Source organism: Penaeus monodon, chromosome 20 (genome assembly GCF_015228065.2).
Source record: "Penaeus monodon isolate SGIC_2016 chromosome 20, NSTDA_Pmon_1, whole genome shotgun sequence".
In the NCBI taxonomy this organism is placed as follows: domain Eukaryota; kingdom Metazoa; phylum Arthropoda; class Malacostraca; order Decapoda; family Penaeidae; genus Penaeus; species Penaeus monodon.
Window position 1 is genome coordinate 30,087,613 of NC_051405.1, and position 304 is coordinate 30,087,916.

Sequence of the window (304 nt, forward strand, 5' to 3'; positions counted from 1 at the left end):
ATACTTCATATCCAGTAAATGTTTGGTTCCATGTATAGATTTTACCCGTTTAAGACGGCCGAAATAAAACGAAAAAAGAAAAAAAAATCACCAGAAATCAGGTCGCATTAATAGGTCGTTTCCCTGGTCGTCCTTGAGATATATGTCTTGGCTGTGAACGATATATAGTGGGAAATGTACAGTACTTTCTGAACTAGCAGAGTACAAAAGCTGCAAAGGAAAACTGGCCGCGTCTTTGGGTTTCTCACCCCAACAGCTGCCGAGATGGATTGCACCGTAGATAAGATTTAAGTTTTTTATCTAG